Source organism: Rattus norvegicus, chromosome 1, assembly GCF_021556685.1.
Source record: "Rattus norvegicus strain SHRSP/BbbUtx chromosome 1, alternate assembly SHRSP_T2T, whole genome shotgun sequence".
In the NCBI taxonomy this organism is placed as follows: domain Eukaryota; kingdom Metazoa; phylum Chordata; class Mammalia; order Rodentia; family Muridae; genus Rattus; species Rattus norvegicus.
Genome location: NC_141534.1, coordinates 226,168,750 through 226,192,272, shown reverse-complemented (window position 1 = coordinate 226,192,272; position 23,523 = coordinate 226,168,750). Strand labels below are relative to the sequence as shown.

At 41.0% G+C, this 23,523-nt stretch overlaps 1 protein-coding gene and 1 long non-coding RNA gene across 2 annotated transcripts in view; both read right to left on the bottom strand.

Moving 5' to 3' along the window:
* Positions 1 to 23,523, bottom strand: part of Gnaq (G protein subunit alpha q) — a 246,303-nt gene that overhangs the window by 180,035 nt on the left and 42,745 nt on the right. The gene's annotated exons all lie outside the window — the stretch shown is intronic.
* On the bottom strand, positions 4,498 to 22,308 carry LOC147997066 (uncharacterized). The gene is made up of 3 exons (XR_015653048.1): positions 22,245 to 22,308; positions 8,364 to 8,688; positions 4,498 to 6,294 (listed from the first exon to the last, which is right to left on the bottom strand). It is a non-coding gene; the product is annotated as an uncharacterized LOC147997066 (long non-coding RNA).

The following is a 23,523-nucleotide window of genomic DNA, read 5'->3' as shown; positions in this document are numbered from 1 at the left end:
CTTTCGATCACCACCTCTTCCACTAAGATACTGTTTCAATCTTACTCATTGTAGTGCAAAAAGAAATCTGTCTGCTGTTCTGACACCAACTTCATTTGCTCAATGTAGGAATAGCTACAATGAAGTGCAGCTAATCTTCATAGCAAATTATCAATGAAGAGGACATTTGTCTCTTTAAAGTCACTACAAATCCAGAGCTCCATACTGGTGACAGGTGTGACAAGAACACTTCAATAATACCAGTATCCAAAGTCTAACAAAAAAGGCTTCATGGCACAAGTCTTCAAATCCAGAACTCAGGGGGCTGAGGCAAGACAGATAGTTCAAGACCTAACTGAGATGATGACTGCCTCAAAATAAAGATTAAAACTAGGGCCAGAAGGTTAGATTGCAGCTCAGTGGTACAGTACTTAACTGACGTGCTGCAGGTCCTGAGGGAGTACTGAAATGTTACTAAGTGTTCAGTTATCCAGTCCCTTTCAGCTGGCAATGAGACACATCCACTCCACAGAGGTGGAGGGTTTTCAGTCTCCCACAGGTAGAACTCAGCAAGGCATTTGTAAAAGAACAAGGTCTACTTGTTTGTCAGCTTTCTGGTTCCTTCCGAATCAATTTTCACAGTGCAACTTCCTTATTTATTTACTTGAAGTCTTGTAATTCCAAGAATATGAGGCATACTCATATTCCAATGTAAGCACAAAAATACTACAAAGCCAAATATAAATTGTTTCATAAGTTATTCCCTGGAAACCAGCCATTAAACAAGGCTGGTTTTCTGTTATATGTTATCATTTCTTCCTTAAAGGAAAAAGGCATTTGACTGACTTACTTGAGGCAGTCTTAGCGTACAGCTCCAGCTAGTCTGAGACTCACCATATAACCGAGAATGAAGCTGGACTGACGGCAATCCTCCTTGCTCAGTTCCCAAGAGCTAGGATTACAAGCATGGACCACCAAGTCTGGACTCAGACAGGAATGTTTTAAAGGAAATTTACTTACCAGCCTTACAAACTCACACTTAAAATAGGCAGAAACTATAAATCTGCTTTATTCAAAGGGCATGTAGCTTTAAAAAAATAAGAAGCATAGCTTGCTTGAAAGGAAGGTAGAAAAGGCTTACTTCCCTACTTTGTAAAATGTTTAATTACCTAGGTTAAAAGAAAGATGCATACTCCAGAATGAAAATAACCTCTTGGGGGAAAAAGTAGTTGCCCTAATTATTCATGGATGATCTAATTAAACTGCCATTCACAATTCACTAAAGCTATTAATAAACTGGAAACTGGGAAATGGATAATATGAACTTATAGGACTATTAAGCATAAAGACAGCCAAGAATTGGTGTCTTAAGAATGTGAACTTACAGGCTTCGTCTAGGGGGTCTTTAAAGACCTCGTCTAAAAGCTAGAGACCTAGCATTTCTTCGTTTGTAAATGAGGAAACTGAGGTCTACCAATGTGAGAGAATTGCCTAAGTTTGTATCCTCTAACTAATTTCGTACCACTCAGGCAATTACCACATATCCTGAACTATGTGCACTGACTTATCAGGCCAAACAGAATATGCCAGCAGGCTTCACTGCTATCAGTAGAGGAAGAGAGCTTCAGAATCATTCTTCAACAGTTCATAGAACAAAGTACTAGGAAAGAAAAAGCCAACTGGTGCAGAGAGAAGACCAAACTCTGAGGTGGTGACATTACTAACTAAAGAATAAGAACCCCACTGCTAGCTGACATTGCCTGGACAGGGGCAACAGAAATGAAGACAACAGAGCACTGTTGTGTCTGATGTGTATAGAAAAGAAGTTCTGAGAATTTCAAGGTGAACAAAATACCCTTATTAGTAATGTACCTGAAGACAAAAGAGGCTTTTTGGCTGAACTAAGACAGTATTGTACCATCAACCAAAACACCAGAGTAACCACTATGTGCATACAAAATGGAGAATAAATAGAACCAACATCTTGTCCAGGTGTCCCTGGAATCTTTTAAGAGTCCATACTTTAAGAAGTTCCACTTCACAAAAACAAAAAACAGGCAATGAAAACCGCACCAGGGAGAGGTCATGAGTACTGAGCACCACAGACACAAGGACAAACAAGCAAGCAAGTCCAAGCTCCACCACTGGACTGCTGGGAGAATCGGACTTTCAGAGTAAAGCAAAAATGAGCACATTAAGCCAGCCTTTTCTGTAGTGAGCAGCTCTTCACTTTGTGACAGTGCAGCTTCACAGCAGACCTGGAAGCAGCCAGGAAGCAGTGCTTGGCTCTAAGGCTCCAAGCAAACCAGCTAACTTCTCTCGGCAGCACCAGTCCCTAAGGATGCCTACCTCAAACCCTGTTTACAAATGAAACAGAACTAAGGCCTTAGCCAAGAGTGATACCACACAGTAAAACTCTTTAGCTATTATGGTCAATCAAGTTTTGCACAATGCAGCCTCATTTGCCCTTTTGGCAATACCCAACCCCTCCCCATAAACAAGCCTAGCCCTTTCAGGTCTATGGCCCTTTTTTCCTCTTCCTATTTCCTATACCCACATATCCTTCTCTATCTAGCACTGCCTCCCTCATTCTTGTCCTTTACGTTGGCCAACTCACATAAAGCAAGTTGGCTGCTCCTTCTGTGTCTATTATACGATTACATTTAGATTATAATTACTTATGCAACAAGAAAGACATTTGTTTACTGGAAGAGAGAGAGAGGCCAGGACCAATCCTGTCAGTGCTTTTCCACCAGGAGGCAGGCAATAGGCACAGATTAGACTGCACTCCCCAGGGCACAGGATTACAAAGTAGGGAGCTACCTGAAAGGAGACAAAATGTGGAAAAAGCCATTGTGACAGTGCCAACAATGTCCTCCTCAGTCTTTTTTAAAGTGTGTAAGCCTCACAAAGCCTAATACTACTGTATGTGTGTATGTGTATATGTATGTATGTATGCATGCACGTATGCACACACATAATGTGTATGCAAGCAAGAAACAAGAGACAAAGTGAGATCCAGGAATAAATGACTCCTCTGATGATCTGCTTCTCCTCCTGTCAAAAGAACAGCTAATAAAAGACCTGTGTATATATCGGGGTTTGGGGGGAACAGGAGTGGTGGAGAGGTGGGGATGAGCTCACATGAGAATTTTAAAAGTACTAATAATTTTTAAATGCACACTGATGAGGTTATACCTCATTAAATGGTCACATTCACACCACTACTCCTCCCATATGCTCTAGGAAGATTTCAGGCCAGCAGCACATAAATGTAGAGAGTGTTTCAGAGCAATGCCTCTCAAACTGGACTATGTATTGGAACCCCTGGGAATATTACTGAAAGGCTCGTTCTGATTACACAGTTCTTGGGTAGAGCCTGGGATTCTGTGTTCCTTACCAGCTAGTCTGTCATGTCAACACTAAGGCTCATGAGAACAGCAAGGTCTTAGCACAAGCACCAGAACTCAGCACTCTGGATTCACAGCCAGTTGTGCTATTCAATAGATGTGACTTTGAGCAGCTTATTAGTCTCTAAATAACTTTGTCCCAACTGTTTATTTCTTCATTTAAAAAAAATTAAAGATAAAATTATAGGCCCTGGAATCTCAAGAGACAGAGTGGCTCAAATAACTCGATCTGAAGCAACCTGTAACACCATCAGAGGCACTGCTCTGAAACTTTCAGTGTGGAATTCATATTAGAAATAGAGTTTACTCCCCTACCAGAATGCACTTCTCTCAGATGACTGCAGCCTCTTGGAAGTGCCCAGAATTTCACCAAAGAATCCCGTACCTCGTAGTTTGTGGGTGTTTTGTTAAGGTTTTTATTTGTTGTTTGTTTGTTGTTGAGGCAGGGTCTAACTTTGTGGACTTGGTTAGGCTCAAACTCTGTGTACACCAGACGAGCCTGAATTCAAAAAACATCTGCCTGCCTCTGCCTGAGATTAAAGGCTGAGATGAAAGACATGCACCACCACCCACAACTCAAAATCTGGATTTTAAATGAATCTCTAGATTAACTGGAGCAGGAAATTGTGTTTGTGTGTATATGTGAGTATGTGCATGTCAGTGCTAAAATAAAAAATGATTGCAGATGTTGAGGGCTAAATAACATTTCTAAGCCCATAGATATAATTAGTGGCAAAGTTAGTTCTCTTGACTAGCAAACTACAGGACCCTAAGAACCAGGTGTGTGTGCCACCAAAGTACAGAGCCATAGCCTTAAAGCTAGAAGCTAGGACAGCTCTGCCAGGGCATGGAGGTTTACTCCCAAGAGCAGGATAAATAAGGAATCAACATAGCTGTGTTCCAGAATGTGAAACAAAGCAAACTTCAGATTCTGAGGCCAGCAAAATGGTGTGATGGCTCATGCCTTCAACCTCAACACTCAGAGGAAGAGGCAATCAAACCTCTTAGAATCCCAGACAAGCTAGGACTACATATAGTGAGACCCTGTCTTTTTTTTTTTTTTTTTCATTCTATGTGGGCATTCTGGTGTTAGACATGGGGCCTATAATTTTCTTTTTCTTTTATTGGATATTTTTTAATTTACATTTCAAATGTTATCCCCTTTCCCAGTTTCCCCTCCAGAAAACACCTACCCCGTTCCCCCTCCCCATACTTCTATGAGGGTGCTCATCCACCCACCTACCCACTCCCTCCAGTCTCCCCACCCTGCCATTCCCCTACACTAGGGCATCGAGCCTTCACAGGACCAAGGGCCTCTCCTCCCATTGATGCCTGACTAGGCCCATCTTCTGCTACATATGCGGCTGGAGCCATGAGTCACTCCATGTGTACTCTTTGGTTGGGGGTTTAGTCCCTGGGTGCTCTGGGGTGTTTGGTTGGTTGATTTTGTTGTTCTTATTACAGAGTTGCAAACCCCATCAGCTCCTTCAGTCTCTTCTCTAACTCCTCCACTGGGGACCCCATTCTCAGTCCAATGTTTGGCTGCAAGCATCATCCGCCTCTGTATTTGTCAGGCTCTGGCACAGCCTCTCCGAAGACAGCTATATCAGGCTCCTGTCAGCATGCACTTCTTGGCATCCACAATAGTATCTGGATTTGGCAAGTCTCTGGATGCCCTTTCCTTCAGTCTCTGTTCCACATTTTGTCTCCGTATTTCATCCTGTGAGTATTTTGTTCCCCCTTCTAAGGAGGACTGAAGAATCCACTTTGGTCTTCCCTCTTTTTGAGGTTTATGTGGTCTGTGAATTGTATCTTGGGTATTCCAAGCTCACTTATCAATGAGTGCATACCATGTGTGTCCTTTGGTGATTGGTTACCTCACTCAGGATGATATTTTCTAGTTCAATCCATTTGCCTAAGAATTTCATAAAGTCACTGTTTTTGATAGCTGAGTAATAATCCACTGTGTAGATGTACCACATTTTCTGTATCCATTCCTCTGTTGAAGGGCATCTGGGTTCTTTCCAGGTTCTGGCTATTATAAATAAGGCTGCTATGAACATAGTGGAGCATGTGTCTTTGTTATATGTTGGGGCATCTTTTGGGTATATGCCCAAGAGAGGTATAGCTGGATCCTCAGGCAGTTCAATGTCCAATTTTCTGAGGAACCTCCAGACTGATTTCCAGAATGGTTGTACCAGTCTGCAATCCCACCAACAATGGAGGAGTGTTCCTCTTTCTCCGCATCCTTGCCAGCATCTGCTGTCACCTGAGTTTTGGATCTTAGCCATTCTCACTGGTGTGAGGTGAAATCTCAGGGTTGTTTTGATTTGCATTTCCCTGATGACTAAGGATGTTGAATATTTCTTTAGGTGCTTCATGGGCAGTTTGATGTTCCTTAGTTGAGAATTCTTTGTTTAGCTCTGTAACCCATTTTTAATTTTTAATTTTTAATAGGGTTATGGTTCTCTGGAGTCTAACTTCTTGAGTTCTTGGTATATATTGGATATTAGCCCTCTATTGGATGTAGGATTGGTAAAAATCTTTTCCCAATCTGTTGGTTGCTGTTTTGTCCTAATGACAGTGTCCTTTGCCTTATAAAAAACTTTGCAATTTTATGATGATTCATATGTGGTCTCTTGATCTTAGAGCATAAGCATTGGTGTTCTGTTCAGGAAATTTTCCCCTATGCCCATGTGTTCAAGGCTCATCCCACTTTCTCTTCTATTAGTTTCAGTATATCTGGTTTTATGTGGAGGTCCTTGATCCACTTGGACTTGAGCTTTGTACAGGACGATAAGAATGGATCAATTTGCATTCATATCATATCATCTGCAAAGAGTGATATTTTGATTTCTAGAGAGATGGTTCAGCCATTAAAGGCTCAGCTCACAAGAGATCCTGTCTTAAAACAAGAATATTGTAAGTAATATCCAATGGTGCCTTTATTGAAAACTTTAAGTTTAAAGTACTTTATTTTCAAATAACTGTTTCAGCAGTTATACAATAGATAATACAGAAAAGCTGTATTAAATTAGGTTTAACTCGTATAAAAATCATTCCTTAAGCGGGGTGTTGGTTGTTGTGCATGCCTTTAATCTAAGCTCTAGGGAGGCAGAGTCAGGCCGATCTCTGAGTTTTAGGCCAGCTGGTCTACATAGTGAGTTTCAGGACAGCCAGGGCTACACAGAGAAACCTTGTCCCAGGAAGGGGGGGAAAAAATCATTCCTTAAAGTTTCAAACTTCAATACAAAAGAGCCATTAGCTATTTAATGTATCTATCTGTGATCTCCAGATTCCCTTTACAATACTAAATGAAAAATGTATGACTTGCCTACTGATCTCAACACTAATTTAATAATGTATGTACTAAGAAGCCCATTTATAAATCATAAATAACTGGTTTCATGTGAATGCTTAGCATCAAAAGACAAAATGAGGCCAGGGAATTGGCTCATTGGGTTAAGGTACATGCCACAATCCTAATTACCTAGGTTTGATCCTTAGGACTCACTCAGTAGAAGAATAGAATTCTCAGAACCTGTCCTCTGAGCTCCACATGTGTGCTGTGTTGACTGCACACATATGTAAATGCACACACTCATAAACAAAAACTTTTTGAAATTTAACAAAAAAATTAATGATAAAATTAGCCTGGAAATCTTGGGGGAAGGGGTAGAGAAATAGTGAATGTATTTTTTAGAACCTTATTCAACTGAACAGTTGCCTTTAATTTATCAGAGTTTTAATAAACATATAACACTGTTTTCAGGTCAGGTTATAGACAAAATAACGTACTCTGACATGTTACATCCCAAAGACATTGTGACAGTGGAGCCTACCAGATGGGGAATCACTGCTAAAAACGTGGTGGAAACAGTTCCTGAGGGGCTGAACAAGGAGAAGCATGTCTGAGCTGCTGGTCTCAGGTAGGGTGACCCAGCCCTGTAAGTGTAGGTCTGGCTTATTTTTACAGGTTCTCAAGATAATTCTGACTTGACTGAAACTTGCTGTCTCTCAGCAAAGTTATCATGGGTGGATATCATATAAAGAAAATCACCTGTGAATATCCAAAGTCGATGTAAATTAGATCAGAAGGCACTACAAGAAATTGGGATGGTTTTCCCTTTGACTTTTCTCCGATAAATTCTAAGCTATCCCTGCAGAGTATGCAAGTGAATTTGTGGAAGTTGGGAAAGGTCTCCCCAAAACATTCTATGCAATAAGTCCCTGCACGCAGATAGAGCACAGATCTTTACTTCCTAAAACAGAAACGAAGGGACAGGTAGCTCTCTGTGGTTGCTTTGTTAAGTAATTCTCTCATGGTATTAATCTGCCAGTATTTGAGTGGATAATAAATGCCATGGCTATGAAAACTGAAGAAGTAAATCGAATATACATGGCTGGCAGTGAGACCAGATCAAGTGACAATAGTGACCTAGGCACAGGACAGCCCAGCTGCTGACCTCAGGATAGACGGACAGACACCCAGCTGGTTTCATGCAATTACTGCCCCCAAAACACATTTAATGTTTAAAGAAACAATTTATTAAACTGTTCTTTTCCTTTAGTGTCCTAACTATATCTTCCTTATTACTATTAAATTAGAAATATGTATTACAAATATCTTATGCCCCATGTGCCTCAATGGCATAAAACATGCTTTCTTCTAGAAAAAAGGTTTAAGGCGTTTTAGAATATCCTTACCACCATGTTAATAATCATCTTTCTGTTCCTCTTAAAACGCCTGAGTCAAATCACCCTAAAGGGGAAAAAAGTCATACAAGGCTTCAACCTTTGCTCTGTGCCTTGATGAAGGAGCATCATGGCTGGGGTATATACAACAGAGCAAAGTTGTCTACCCCATAGTGGTCAAGAGGCAGAAGGCAGAGAAAGGTGGTAACCAGATCCCAATGTGGGGTACAATCCCAGTGACCTAACCTACTCCCACCCAACCCCACACCTCAATAGTACCTTAGGCTAGAGGCCAAGCCTTCAAGCTGGGCCCATGGAGAACATTTACAATCCAAACGGTTGTATTTTGGGTTTAGACTTGTGTTCTGGAAAGTTCCACTTCATCCTGTTTGCACTGGCTACAAGAAGATAGTCAAGTATATGTATGTGTGTGTGTGTGTGTGTGTGTGTGTGTGTGTGTGTGTGTGTGTATCATCACCAAAGCAGGAGTGGGCTCCACTTCCATTTTCTTTAGAATTTCTTTTTCTTCCAACAGTATTTAGTTAAGCCACATGTCAAATGGTCTAGAGAATTCCAATGAAAGGAACAACTTCTTCTTTTTCCACTGTAAATATCAAAGCAAGAAAAGGGCCTGATATAGTATAATAGTGTATGTTAGTAATCCCAGTACTTAGAGGGTTGGCTGAGGCAGGAAGATTCTGAGTTTGAGGCCTGCCTGGGCTACATAGCAAGACCTACTCTCAAAAAAGAAAACACACACACACACACACACACACACACACACACACACACACACACGAGCGCGCGCACGCGCGTGCACACGGCTTGTTGATGTTAGCTTTGGTAACCCTGCCACTTCTCATGGTGGGACCTAAAGATGTGGAAATAAGAACAGCATCCTTAGACATGTGTCTCAGAAGCTCATGGCATACGACAGAACTCAAGGTCCCCAAGACAGGTAAGATACTGCTGCAGCGCAGTTTGCCCCTTGCTGTGGAAGCTCATGCTGGTTTAGAATTAAATCTGAGTAAGTTGAGATGAACTCTCAAAAAGGAAGATGTCAGAACCCAAAGGACACAACTTAGGATCCCTGAGCTAACAGGCAGGTGTTCACAAGCGTAAGCTAAAGCACAGAGATAGATTAACGTAAGGCTAGCTAGTGGCAAAAGTGGGCCAGATAACCAGCTGTTAAAACTGACGAAACGCCACCTGCCATCCTGTCTTGAACACCAACACAATAAAAGATTCCCGAGGAAGGCTTCAGTGTACCTACAGAAACCTCCCAACAGCACTCTGGGTCACGGCTCCTTCTCATTACACATAATCCTCACTATTGCATGATTCCTAATAAACCAGATCCAGCCCTCTAGCAAGTCCTGAATAAATGTCAGCTTGCCAGGTAACTAGCCTAAGATAGACTTGGGGGAATTTGATTTTTCCTGAAACCAGGTCCTCAGTCTGTGACCTTGCTGTCCTGGAACTCACTCTGTTGCCTAGGTTGGCCTGAGTTCTATCTCAGTCCTTTGGATGGTAAGACAGTTAGATGCATGCTATCACGCCCAACTTACATACTTTAAAGTGAGATTTGCCCTTTTACACCTTAGTAAAAGAAAATGAAAACTATACCGAGTGTGCAAAGGTACTAGGGAGTGGAAAGGTTTTCCAGAACATTCATTCCATCCCATGCTATGGTATGAACAACGATGGGAAAATTATATAACTGCACATAGGCACTCGTGTACATAACAATATACTTTCTATTTATATGTCATAAACTAGAGGCAAAGAAAAGTTGGCAGACCATAAACTTGGCTCATTAATTGTAGAAGATGAATTCACTTAGTTTTACTAGTATAAAAGTGAAAAAATTAAAACAAGTATTTACTTCGCCCACTTCAAACTACTTGATAAAAGTGAGGGATTAATTTAAACCTACTTTATAGAGTATGATTTTAGACTTTTAGCATTTTAAGTGGCCTTCTCAAACATGTGTGAGGGTGAACATGCAAACCCAGGACTCGGGAGGGGAGGCAGGAAGATCGGGAGTTCAAGGTCATTTTTCTTTAAACAAAAAAAAAAAAAAAAAAAAAAAAAAAAAAAACTAAAGATAGGAGTCATCTAAAGAATATTTTGTCTAAAACATTCAGAGGGTATTCTGAATTTTAGATTGGACTAAAGTCTAATACACTGATGGCTTGGGTTTCTATGGACCCTACCGTGGTGTTTCCTTACACTTTCAGTGGGTCCAGGAATAGAAAACATCTACAATAAAGAAAACACATCATGTAAAGCTTGTTATTATTTCTTATGGACGTTTTTAAAAATGATGTTATCTCCATTACTTAACACTAATAATGTCTACTAAAGTATTCATTTGCCAGTCTTTATTCTAAAGTTTGGGATATTACAAATTTTTTATCCTCCCAGGCAATTTTTGAAATTCTTTTCTCATTGTATATAGAAATTCTGTATGGTTTCTATATAAATTTGCTGAGTCTCAGGCCTGCAGCTGTCCACTTGTCAGTCCCACTCACATATGCTACGCAATCGTGTCTCCTTCATGTCATGAGAGTGAGCAGAGAACTGAGCGCAGAGTTTCAAACCCCAGATTAGTATCTGCCCACAGGGCAACAGCTTCTGATGCCATACATCTGAGGAGGCCCTGGTGACCTGGCTTATGCAGTTATGGAGTCTTTTCTCAGCATCCAGACTTGTCACTTCAGCCTCCCTTCAGTGGTGAACAGAGAACCCTACGAAGGATTAGGAGAGAAAATGTGTTCCCCTTCAACTTTCACCCGGTGAAGGATGGAGGTAAAGGATCCATCTCTGCATTATGTGTCAGACAGCAAAGACTAATCCCTGTCTGCACGACTGGACCCTGGGAACACCACAGGAAAATCAAACCAAAAATAAATGAACCAATAAATCACACTGAGGAAGGTAGCATTTATGCTGACTTTGACATGGATATGACCCAGTGACCTGGAGGAATAAGCAAAGGCACCTGCGCGGGCACCACTCACACCATTAAAGCTGGAAACAGGGCTGCAGACGAACACAGAAGCTAACTACGTGCCTACTAGAGGGTACTAGTGGGGATGGCAAGATAAAAATCAATGCTGCAGTGTAAAATCAAATTGGTAATAACAATAACCACAACAATATGGCTATTGTACCTGCCCCCAGGGGCATAGGATTGGCAAGCACTGGAGCGACTGATGAGACGTGCAGCAGGGAAGGGAAGTCTCTCGGTCTTCTCCAGCTAGGTCAGATTCAAAACCAGTGGGGTTTCATGGTACAGTAGAAAAAGAAGGGTCTAAGATCTGTGTGGGTGTGGAAGGGAGAGGGTGGACTGCAAGGCACCAGGGAGGCCAGTGTATTTAGTAAGGCACTCATCTGGCCATTAGCATCTTTAAGATGAGGAGGGAACCATTGAAACTGCTCTAAAGAGGAGACTCAAGGCCAAGAGCAACCAGAATGAGAAATGGCAGATACTTGCCTCGACTTTCTAAAGGCTTGGTGCCTATTTACCGTGCATCTTGTGCAATTACAAGGTATGGCCTCGCATAGAAAACACATGTTACATGGTGAATGTTTTATTATAAGAGTAGATATCATTAGTCTGTGATACCTTAATACCTTAAATATATGCAAAAGAAATTGCCTTTACAAAGGCAGTCTAGGTAAATTAACATTACCGAGCATGTATCTCTCATCTGTGTAACACGAATAAAAGAAACACTAACCAGTTAAGAAAGTTAAGCGCTCGGGGGTTGGGGATTTAGCTCGGTGGTAGAGCGCTTGCCTAGCAAGCACAAGGCCCTGGGTTCAGTCCCCAGCTCCGAAAAAAAAAAAAAAAGTTAAGCGCACAAATTCAGTATTAGTATGACATCCAGAACACAGTAAACTATACCTCTTTTTATTAATTCTCAAGATCTCTTCATGGTCCAAATCAGTGGTTCTCAACCTTCCCCATGCTACGACCCTTTAATACAGTTCCTCATGTTGTAGTGACCCCCAACCATAAAATTATTTTGTTCCTACTTCATAACTGTAATTGCTACTGTTATGAATCATAATGTAGATATCTGATATGCAAGATATGTGAAATGTGACCCTTGTGGGAGTAATGGTACACAGGTTGACAACCGTTGGTCTAGATCTGACTAGATCTGATTTTCTCACAGTATCTTCCTGCCAGTACAAGGAGAATTAGGATTAGCTTTAAGATTGGCTAACTACAACTAAAGAGTACACCTTCAGCCCCATGGTACCAAATGCACTGCTGTAAGTGACTTTCAGACTGGGTACTGTTACAAATTTGCTTTAGCCCACTCACTAATGTAGAAATTTTATGACTTCCTTTGGAACCTGAGAAAATACAAGAATGAGTAATATAAGAATAACCAGATATATATATGGCTGGAGAGATGGCTCAGCAGTTAAGAGCACTAGCTGTTCTTCCACCAGAGGTCCTGAGTTCAATTCCCAGCAACCACATGATGGCTCACAACCATCTATAATTGGATCTAAGGCCCTCTTCTGGTGTGTCTATAACAGCTGGCATAAATTAATCTTTAAAAAAAAATAACCATATGTAAAGTTAAGAAAAAACTTTTAAGGAAGCAATTTAGATGAAAATATTTGCTATGATTAAGAATATAAGCTTTAACTGAGTCACCATTTCTTGGCCAGTATGTCTAAAGTCCTCTAAGGTTAATCACAATCTAACATCATAAGCCATACATACAGTGCAATACAGCAGGAAACTGTAAGGACAGGCCAATCAAATCCAATAAGGAGGAGGAAAGAACACCAGCTATGAAGAACAGAGTATACGTACTGCCCCAGCTCAGATATTATCAACCTGACACAAGTTAAGAATTGTTTAGGAAAGGGGACTTTTAACAGAGAACGTTTCCCCTTAAGATTTGCCTGTAGGCAAGTCTGTAGTGCATTTTCATAATGACTGACATGAGAGGAGCCAGCCAATTGTGTGGTGCCACCTCTGTACAGGTGGTGGTCCTGGGGCATAGAAGAATGCGGGCTGAGCCGTCATGTAGGAGCAAACCAGTAAGCAGCCTTCCTCCATGACCTCTGCTTTTGTTCCTGCCCTGACTTCTCTCAAGGATGAACTGTAATCTGGAAATGTAAGAACCATCCCTTTCCTACTGGAGTTGCCTTTGCTCACTGTGTTTTACCACAGCAATAGAAACCTAATTAAGACACAGACTAATTTCATTGCAAAGACTGGCCATTTGCAACCCCTCCAGACTCCTCAGTTATTTTTCTCCCTTTGCCTAGCTCAAAAGTACTCCAAAGATAATTAGAAATCAGTGCCTAATGAAAAAAAAAATGAGGACTTCAACATGCATGTAATATTAGCCTCAATGCCACTGTTCTTCAGTGTACCGATGCCTACTTTAGAACCATACTGTGTTACCTAGAAACAACCACTGGAGAGGAGGGAGCCTTACTGAGAATGTGCCTCCATAAGAAGGGCTGTGGGCAAGCCTGTAGGGCGTTTTTTTAATTAGGATTGATGTAGGCAGGCCCACCTCACTATGGGTGGGAACCACCCTTGTACTGGAGGTCCTGGGTTCTTTAAGAAAGCAGGCTGAGCAAGCTAGGAGGAGCAAGCCAGTAAGCAGCACGCCTCTGTGGCCTCTGCACTAGTCCAGATAATTGCCCTAACTTCCTTCAGTGATGTAATAAGATATCAAAATGTAAGCCAATAAAATAAACCCTTTCCTTCCCAATTTGCTTCTGGTCAAGATGTTTCACCATAGTGATAGTAACCCTAATACGTACAGAGACAGAATCTCAGAGAGTCCAGATGGTTATTCACACATTAATGAAATACCCACCTCCCTATTAACAATAAATTTTACTCTATAAAATCTCTATTCTCTTCTATTGTCTTCAAGTCTTTTGCCTAATTTAAATTTCCCAAGTTTCATTCTATAATAAGATATTTTCTTTCCTTGTAGTATGATCATGCTAATAGAAAATATCATTAGGTTTTCATCATGATTCAATCTCAGTTTTTATCTATAACTTGTATGTTTTAGTTAATCCTTCACACCTAAAGAATATAAAATGTGTTAAGTATGTGTTCAACTAAATCTCCATAAAACACAAATCTTTAGATAAAAACAGATTGTACAGCAACCCAAGATTTACAGAAGTAGTTTTGCAAATATGTTTTCTATACTCCAATGTGAAAATCTTAATCTCTATGAAAATTAGGTTTTCAGGAAATAACTTGAGTTGGTTTTAAATAATTTTATCAAAACCAGTATGGTACAGTGTATCTCTTTCATCCACTGAGAGAATCCTTATTTTTTATTTCTATAATTACTGATAATCATTATTTCCTCCTCTTCCTATGCTGTACAGCATTTATATTATTCTAAGCCAAGTATTTTTAAAATGTCAAGAGTCACCACATAAACGCTGACAGATCCAACTACACGCCAATCAGCTTCCTTTCAGCAAATTTTCATAAAGAAGTCAAGATTCAGCCTAAGAGCAGCAGTGAACTGCTGCTGCCAGCCGGCAGGGATTCCCATGGTGGACAGGTAAGGTGTCCAGATTCTTTCCCCCAGCACACGCTTCACCCAATCACAATCTGGCACAGACAGAAAATTTAGAAGTACAGACTCTCGTGACTGTTGAACATGTTTAAGTAAATGAGGATGATGTGTTTAGCCTTCAACAAGATATTTACACTACCCCTTCTATGGCTAGAGAACACTGTGGAAAAGAGAACAGAAAAAATGTACGAGCCGAAGGATGGAAGAGATTTGAGACGCTGTATCAGGACATGACACAACCATAACCAACTCACAGCGACTGTGAGCGCCTGCACTACATCCGCATAAGGCACATCTGCCAACAGTCAAGCATGGAGCTTGAAGGAATTAATGGGACCACATACAACCCCTGCAGAACGACTGGCAACTCTTTTAGAGCATGCAAAAAAGCACTGATACATGCTACAACCAACATAGATAAACCTTACAGATACACTTCACAAAAAGTCAGTGGTTCCCGACAGAGAAAGCTGTAAGATTCCAGAGCATGAAAAGTCCAGAGCAGTCCAAGCAATCGGCCATTTAGGGAGGGGTGAAGAAGGGAGAAAGGGGCGTGGCTGCTACTGTGTGTGATGTCTTTGTAGGATAAGAACATTATAAACACTGGCAACAGTGATTGATGGCCGCACTACTCTAATGAGCTCACCAAACACCGAAATGTGAACGGCAATTACATTTGCAATTCTGTGCTTAGTAAACTGGAAAGTTTATACTTTCAGATGGTAATATAAATTATATCTCAATAAAAAAATAAGAAACTAAAACTATAAGAAAGCATAAACAAAGATAACAAAGATATCAAAGATATTATGTATTTCATATGACATTTTGCAGTTAATTCAGATGAAATTAAGTCCCCACAAGCTAAATAAACTACTAAATTCAAAAGGTGACTTATACTCTTCTTTTATACTTACAGGAATCAAAAACTAAAGATTTTCTTTAATTATGTTCTAATTCTTAACCAAATGATAATAGATGTGCTATGATGTGTAAGTGCTCTCTTGCCATAGGCTTTCTTTACTCTTAGACTACAAAGACTATCTGGAACAAACTAATACAATAGCAAAGAGAAAAAGTCATTTAAATTAGGCATTGAGAACAACAGTGACGTTCAATGCATGTAATGTACTTCCCAGACACTACAGACAGTGACATTCAATGTATGTAATGTATTGTCCAGACACTATTCCGTTTCCCATCAACAACACTGATGCAATCTAATAGGTCTGGCCATCAGATGTAATTGGCTTCCAATTACATTTCATCCTAAATTAATCTTCATAAGTGTACCAAGCAAATGAAAGGCAGTGCTGATTGCACAAGCAGAGGCACTAACATGCTTGGCCGGTTTCTTAAAGAGAACACGGGCGAGCTTCCCAGGCCTGCACTCCCTGGTTATAATCTCTAAGCATGGGGGTTTATAAGAAACCACCTTCTACAGGCATGCTGACTCTACTTCCAAGGCCCTGGGGAAGAGACACAACAACATGCCTGCATCGGTCAACAGGCTTCCACGGACTGTGCCTTGCTCCCTGGCAGCACCTCACCCACTCCATGTGAAGTACTTTCTAAAGTACATAGGAGGACTGTACTTTTCACAGTAGAAATTAAAGTTACTTACTCTTTGAAACTCACTGGTGTTCTGCTTGGCACCCAGGTCAGCCTCAGCACTCAGCCATGCAGCTGATTCCTTCTCCGTCCACCCCTCCCCCCACGCTCCCTCTGGCCTTGCCCCTGTATGTGGGAAACACAACTATGTTATGGTTTTATCATTTCAGACTCCTCTAATTCCTGTAATTTCCTAACTCACCACCCGGGCCCTGAAGCAACAACCTAAGAATTTCTACTGGACATCAAATTGATGTAACCATCAAAGTCTCCAATTTGAACTTAGGGGGCCGACTGCTTCCCACCCAGGACCTGCCTTCCCATACAGCTAGTCCGATGTACTTACAGATTTACCATTTTCTAACACCACACAAAACCAAAGACCAATGTGTGAACAGGAAGTCATAAAGTGTTGATGGCCATGTGGCCATAACTAAAGTGTACAATGCAAACACACTACCATGCATATACTTTGAGTTCACTGCAGGTTTTAGCAGTTTAACAAAGTCTTAGAAATCACACAGCAGGCATGACTCCAATGGTATATATGGTGGGACTGGAAAGCAGCCAGCTTACTTCCAGGCCAGAGCGAATGCAACGCTACAGATCTTTCCGTTATCAGAGGCAGTTCTCACAATCACCTCTTCATCAAGCAAGCACTATGGGCCTACAAACCAAAAGCAAAAGTGCACATTTTCTTGGTTGCAGACATGCATTCCACAGGAGCAGAAACATACTGCCCATTTCTCTAAATCACTGTCAAGTTCTTCATGAATTTCCCGAGCTCAAGGTTTGACCTTGGCTATAAAACTGACTCCTTCTGGGGTTGGGGATTTAGCTCAGCGGTAGAGCGCTTGCCTAGCAAACGCAAGGCCCTGGGTTCAGTCCCCAGCTCCGAAAAAAAGAAAAAAAAAAAAAACCTGACTCCTTCTGTCTCCTCTACCCTGTCTCTATTACGTAGGGCCTCCTTCCTCACCTCTGCTCTGAGTACACTATTATCACCCACACTTGCACACTGCAAGCTGAGTGAGGAGGTGCACACTGTGATGATCCCAGCACACAGGAGGATGAGATGGGAAAACTGAGTTCCAGGCTAGCCTGAGCTATAAAACGAAGGCCTGCCTCAAAAACCAAAACAAACCACAAGTCAAGAGCACATACTACTAGAAGAAACACAGACAGTAGTGTTAGCCACAAACCTCAGAGTGATGGCTGGTACCACTTTTTCCATTCTACTTTGATGCCCTTACAATATTACAGAATGTGGTTTGGCTTACACAACAGATGAGAGAAAGACAAGGAGCCAGACGTAGGGCTCAGTGGAGATGTGCAAAGGCTGCTCTTGTAGATAACTAGGTTCAGTTCCCAGCACCCAAATGGTGGCTCACATCTGGTAACACCAGTTCCAGGGAATCAAATGTCCTCTTTGGAAACCAGGTACATATGCATGTGATACACAGATATACTTCATTCAAGAATCTCTGACCTGCATAAAATTTAAACAATATTTTTTGAAAGGTAAAGAAGAGACCACCAGGTTGTGGTGGTAGCATATGGCTTTAACCCCAGCATTTGAAGCCAGCCCACAGAGAGAGTTCCTGGACAGCCAAGTACTGAGAAACCCTGTCTTGAAAACAAACAAAAAAGTAAAAAAAAGAAATAACTCATTTTTAACTATGAACTTAGCATGTTTGCTGTGTTCCTTGGACACGGGTATCTATCTCAATCGAGAACACACACACCTACTAGGTGTGCTAGCATACCACTTTTTAAAAAACAGCCTGTGCAGTGGATTTCAGATCCCAGTGGCTCTGTCTTGCTCATGGAAAAGTATCTACAGTCCTAGATGCAATCTTTACGCATCTATTCTTTACCCACGCTAAAACATGTACCTACCCAAGGAAGCAATCAAAGTACAGTTCAACAGAAACTGAATTCGTTTTATTTTAATTAATTAAGATGTGGAATGTTATATGTCGTAACTGCCACATTAGAAGATTTAGATGGAAAGCTTCTGGAACAGAACAAGCTCCACAAACTCCAGGTCAGTGCTCACTACCACCAACCCACTGACCTTCAGGTAAGTCATTTACACTCGATCCATCTCCCCAGGTACAAAGGGACAGAATTAGTTATGAAATGAAATATGGCAAATATACAAGTCTCTTTCTTCCCACATCAGTTCCCTTGTTGTCAATAGCAACCTAGGTTAGAAGACAGAAGGACATATACCAAGTTGAAAATGGTAGGTTTTTTTCCTAGAAAGTGAAATTGAAATTTTCCATCTTCATTTTAGATACTTGTATATTACTTAAACTTTTTCTCATACATAAATTAATTTAATTTTAAATTTTAAAAACAAAAGAAGTTTAAAGGTATTACTCCTAACTTTGTTCTGATCCCTGATATTATTTATAACCATACCTGGCAAAGGAGAAAGGCGTGTGGAAGCAGTGACCCATGACCTGCCCTGGGCCTGCACTTCAGATGCCCTGAAGCACGGTTAGATTAACCTAGCAGATGTCAGTCCCTTGGCTCAGGTTTCCCTTATCTTCCTCAGGCTCAACTGTCAATGGGTTATTTTCCTTAAGAAATTAGTGTCCTAGCGCAAACAATATCCTTACATCACATATGTTAAACATTTTTGGAATGTAACTGTACAAAATGTGTACTTAAAATATTTGCTATCTTTAAACACAAAGCTCACGTCTATAGGATGGAGGCACTAGAGGAGCCAGGTAGAGTGGTGCGTGCCTGAGAGCCTTCACTAGGTGGAAGCAGGGTCAAGAGGAAAAGCCAACGTAAGCCACAAAAGCAAGTTCAAGGTCATGCCTTTCCTCTCCTTTGCAGTGCCATGGCTCAAGAGCTGGAGCCTCTAGAATGCCAGGCAACATCCAGAAATAATCTTTAGTTTATAAAACACTACACACATGTGTGTGTGTGTGTGTGTGTGTGTGTGTGTGTGTGTGTGTGTGTGTGTGAATGAAATAAATAGCCTTTCTCAAACACTGTTGTCTCTCCCCCACCATTTTTCATGCTGCTCCTAAGGTCCAGAGTGCCCTACAGCTATGCGGTTCTACCTCCATGCAGAACACTGAAGGCAATCTCATCAAGTGCTAAGCCAAGTAAGGTTGCGGTACCAGCATGGTAACTAACATCAAACATTACAAGCTTTAGTCAAAGTTAACTTAAATATGAGAATGTAGAAATGCTATCATACAAGAATTAATGTAAAGGAGGCATAAATTGGAAATAACAGACTACTATAACTCAGGAATTTACTTTTAAGGAAAGAACTAAAAACTTGTTAAAGTTAGGAATGTCAAGACCACTGTACTAATGTCTTTTAACGTCAGCAGGGACACAATACTGACTAAAGACCAGAAAACACCTTATAATCTAATAAAGGATAACAGAAAAATAGAACTTTTTCATACTTTTTTCCTCTTTTATACACAACACAAGAAATGCAAGCAATACAAAAATCAATTTCAGAATAGTGTATTCACCACAGCAACCAAAATCAAATCTACAATGTCTAGAAACAAATTTTAAGAGGAATTTATTTTTTTAAATAAATAAATAATTTATAAATAAAACTATAAATTTTCACTAAGATTAACACACACAGATACACACACACACGTACACACACACCACATTTCTAGACTGTCAGGGTGTTATTAATCTATATACTTGAATAACTCTATATTCACAGAATTCACCCATGTACTTAGTACAATCATAGTCAAAATTTCATTAAGAATTATTTTTAGACATTAACAAAGAAGTCTAAATTTTATGTGGAGAATACATGTGTGAGAATGGACAAGAGTTTTTCTTTAAAGAAACTCTAAATTGTTCCTAAGGAGCGGTGCTGTCATCCATGCACCCAGAGGTGGGCAGAAACCTGGCCTTCCTATGAGCCACAGAGGCCAAGGCATGTCCTCATCTCTGTTAAGCACTCACTTCAGAGCAACTATCCCCAAAAAGGAAGCCTACTGTGTGTAAGCAGTGGCTGCCAAAGTGAGAAGTAACAATTCACTGGGAAGGATTCAAAGGTACTAGATTTAAGAGTCCAGTCACTGTTAACGCTCAGTACTAAGTAATGAATGTTTTGGAAACCTAATCAATATACAGAAGTTACATTTCATTTTAATTAACTTTTAGTGGCATTTTAGACTATGTTCATACATCTGACCACATTCCCCAAGTGTTTCCCAAGTGCTGAACATTTACCACATACCAAGAATGAGAAGCTATGGGCCCAGACAAACAATTCACCACCACCAGAGACCAGATGAGCTGCAAGTGAGGCTGGGTCTGAAATTCCAATTTCAAAGTCCAAAACAAGGGTCTTCCCACTGCCCCTTTACATCCATTTCCACAGTCACGGAGCTAATAAATTTGGAGTGTCCGAGGGTTATGAGCTTCTATCCCCATGAGTACATTCAGCTGTATTCTGTTCTAAACTGGCAGGCCACTAGCACAAACCTGACCTAACAGAGCACTAGAGATAAAGTAAAATAAAATAACACCCTGTGCTTACCAATGCGCCATAACAATGTGCCAGACATTGTTCCAAGAGTTTTAAAGAGCCCCCTCAGTATGATCTTGACTCTGTATGAACCGGCACTGGGACAACCATGCCCAAGTGACATATGGCAAAGCTGAGGCACAGAGAGGCCCATAACTTCCTCCAGACCAAGAGGGATGTAAGGGCGAGAGGACTCACGCTCTCAGTTGGGATGAAGCCACCCAGCATACATCTGTTTACACAGATCGGATCTATGTATATCCCTAGGCCAGAGGATTCTGTGTGGTGATGAAACACGTTAAGATGGCTCAACCTAAATTACTCATGGTAAGGCTTAATTAATACAAATTGCAGGCTAATTGCTCTAGTCTCTCATAGTAACTCATAACCAAAGTACTCAGGGCATATCTTCACTGTCCTCTGCAGAGAGTAAAACATTCTTCTACAGTGTAGACGGTCATCCACACTAAAGGGATAGCCTGGATGTAAAACAGAGACCATCATCTGTGAAGTCCTGTTCAATAGCCCACTGTGCCGCCCCGTCTGAACCACAACATTTCCCAGATGGTTCTTCAGAATCCTCCCACAGAATTTTGCAAAATATTTTATATATAGGTAACTGAATGCATTTTCTAGTAACTAAAGATTATATAACTGCAATGAAATTTTGTATTGAGCCAAACGAAAACCATTTAAGTGTTGTAAACAAACCCTGAACAGCCACATCTTGCCTTCGTTGGTAATGAAGTTCCTGTTACTATCAATAAAAGGAAATCCTAAATTCTGGCCATAAGTGAAAACTGTCAGCCTGGGAATTCTGTCCACACTTGAGACTTAGTTTTTTGTTTTTTGTTTTTTTAAGTTCTGAGCAGTAGTTTTACATTTTCTATTACTGGGTAACATTTAAAATACAAGATATTAAAGGAAATTGCTTCTTTTTCAGGAAAACCTGCTCTTTACACCTGGTAGCTCAACAAGACTGTGAATGAGCCATAAGATTTCTGTGGGCCAAGGCCCTACCTAAGCAGTGTCACTGGATTAAAATTACCCACCTGAATCCCAGAGGCACTTGACTTTACAAGCTCTGGACTAAACGAATTCCTGATAGAGAACACAAAGATACTATATACAATCACAAGAAATAACTTTTCAGCTACTAGAGTACTTCCTTTATCTTTTATCTGAAAAAACAAGTGAGCAGGTGGGGGTGGGTGCTCTATCGTTTAATTAGGTCAGAGAGAGTGAAGAAAGCTGTAAGACATTTGTAAACCCTTGAGCCACTGGCACTAAGCTGTTGACGCTTGGAGACCTTTCCCACCCTGACGCCATCAGTACACAGAGCACCCAACACCACAGACCATGTGACACAACAATATTCTCTAACCTTCATCCCATACCCTCTGCTACTCTTCCTACCTGGAGGTGACATCAATATGCTTCCCAAGGTCAAACCAAGTCCGTTTGGAAAAACAATTGCTGTAGTCATTGCTTAACATAGAGGCATTTAGAATGTTCACACAGAAAAGTCTACATTTCCTGTTTCAGGAAGTTCCTTGGAGGAAATTGTTCTCCAAAGCTCAGCCACTCCTCAGAGCAGAGAAAACAAAGGCCACACAAGCTCCAGCTCTCCAGAAGGATTCAGCATATCAGAACAGGAAGCAGGATACTGAGGAGGCAGAAGCTTGAGCCTGGTGCTTCAGCCAGGCAAACAGGAGTGGAAGACCTCTAATTGTAGGAAAGGTTCTGGGTGGTGGTGGTGGTGGTGGTGGTGGTGGTGGTGGTGGTGGTGGTGGTGGTGGTGGTGGTGGTGGTGGTGGTGTTTATATGTAAATATTTTTGAAGCACTCTAGAAACTAGCTGAATACCCAAATGGGAAGGAATGTTAATACAAGCTGTCACCCTAGGCCAAATTAGCATTCTGAAGTCTTTGGAACTAAAACCCTCCATTGCTGGTAACTGTAGCCTAGTAATAGCTATGATACAGGAGTACTTTTTGGAAAATGATTTCTGATACTGTAAATTTACAATTGGCAAAACCCTGTTTCCATACGCTAATTTTAAAGTAATGCATGTAAAGTTAAGTTCTCCCAAAGAGAACCAACGTAATAGGTGGCAAGTCAGTGTCCCTGGCCCTTCTTCTCATTTCCACTTCCTTCTGTCATTATTGGCTTTCGTGTCTTTCTGTGCTCATCAGCGTAGTAAGAGGCTTACACCTGACTGACACCTCTGACAGCTCCTACTGACTCACCACCTCCCTCTATGAACTCATTCTCACTTCACCTCCAATTCATATCCAGTTGTATTTGACTGCACTATTTTTAGTTCTTCAGTTGGTTAGCTACTGCTCATTTCCACAGCATTACCTAGTACTTCTGGACACCTCAACGTAAAAGAGGAGGAAATTAGGACCCCCACAAATGCCCTAAGCACTTCTCCTCCTGGAATCTGTTATGGCTCTGTTTACTCTTCCACCTCTCCAAATTAGCAGGTTTAAAATACTGAGGTAGTCAGATGGGGGCAGGGGTGGCATAAGTATGTCTTCTTCACCTTTTGACACAACCAGCAAACTCTCCAGCCTCGTTTTCAACATCATCATTATGTAAATACTGCTTCCTGCACAGCCAAACAGCAATATTCAACTTCCAGAAAAGAAACACAATTTTACATCAGTGATTTTGGTTCAACCTCAAAGTCA